General features: G+C 45.7%; 1 protein-coding gene across 3 annotated transcripts in view; it reads left to right on the forward strand.

The window, feature by feature from the left end:
• The window catches only part of LOC108745624 (ETS-like protein pointed), a 120,830-nt gene that overhangs the window by 2,349 nt on the left and 117,314 nt on the right, over nucleotides 1-1,167 (forward strand). Inside the window, exon 1 of one of the 3 annotated variants that reach the window (XM_018481896.1) lies at nucleotides 517-773. The exons of the other annotated variants lie outside the window; for them this stretch is intronic. The gene's annotated coding sequence lies outside the window, so the exon portion shown is untranslated. Of the gene's footprint in view, nucleotides 1-516; nucleotides 774-1,167 lie in introns of those variants that run through there. 3 annotated transcript variants of the gene reach the window in all.

Raw genomic sequence — 1,167 nt, forward strand, 5'->3', positions numbered from 1 at the left:
TACAAGTTGAATTTTAACAGACACATGGATTTTTATATAATTGTCAATCTTTAACAGATACTTGTCAAACTCCTTGGTTTCTAATAATCACTAGCATCTCACAAGACATCATTTTAGAATAGCAAACTTATTATTATCTTTAATATCTCGGTGCTCCAATTGATTAGTTTACCGACGTCTGTATAAAAGAGTGCTATAAATACCAAATACATTTCCGATCCAAAATAAATTCACGAAGCTTCAGTCTAATTACATTATTCAAATATCATAAAGAAATTTATGCTTTTAATAATAGATGACAGAGATCTGTTTGCGTTTAATTCTTACGCGATTCGTCTATCTACGCGTTCGTAACGACCGCGCCGGCGCGACGACCATTTGCCGAGGCTTGGCGGAACTTGCCGAAACTCGGCGGAGCTTGCCGAGTCACGTGACGCCACGATACGTACGATCATTCGCAAGCCGTTGGCTGCCGGTCGAAATTACGACGCCAAGTTAGTAGCGCGCTTAGTTTCATTCATGAACGTTAGGAACGCGGCCATAATACTCCTGTAATCTGTATATTGTGTATAAACCGGGCTGGTACACTGTACACGGTGTACACCGCGTCGTTGCGTTAGTGCTGCTGCCGATGTGCGTGCGCCTCACCGTCCTCGTACACGTGATTCCCGCTTTGCGTCGCGTTTTTGCATGGTGTTTCCCGTGTGCGACCGCACCACCGGCTGGAAGTTATCAGCGATAAATCCACGGGACACCAGCTAGCGGCGAGACAGGTGCGTAGAGAGAAATAGAATTTTTGTAGCGCCTTAAATAACCGTGATCGTCCGAATAATCGGGATCGGGTCGAGATCTCTCATAGTCGTCGACGCAACGGCTGTGTCATTGACTAACGTTTCGGAGCTGCGTCGATGACGCGTTTATCTTCGCGCCCGTTCGACTCCGGCTTTATGAATGGATCATAAAGAGCGAAATTCCTCGGCCGCTGGCGGCCGGATAGTTTTAACTTGAGTGCTCCGATTAGAGCTAAAGCTTATTTATGCGGTTTCTCGTACATCGTTGCACCAACGTCGCACGAAGCCACGATTCATTCCGCAAATATCATGTGGTGTAAAAGAGACCTTTTTTTTTTGGAGCATGCCACAGTATATCGCGCGGGTGGTTTTATGA

This window comes from Trachymyrmex septentrionalis, unplaced genomic scaffold (genome assembly GCF_001594115.1).
Source record: "Trachymyrmex septentrionalis isolate Tsep2-gDNA-1 unplaced genomic scaffold, Tsep1.0 scaffold14, whole genome shotgun sequence".
NCBI lineage: Eukaryota > Metazoa > Arthropoda > Insecta > Hymenoptera > Formicidae > Trachymyrmex > Trachymyrmex septentrionalis.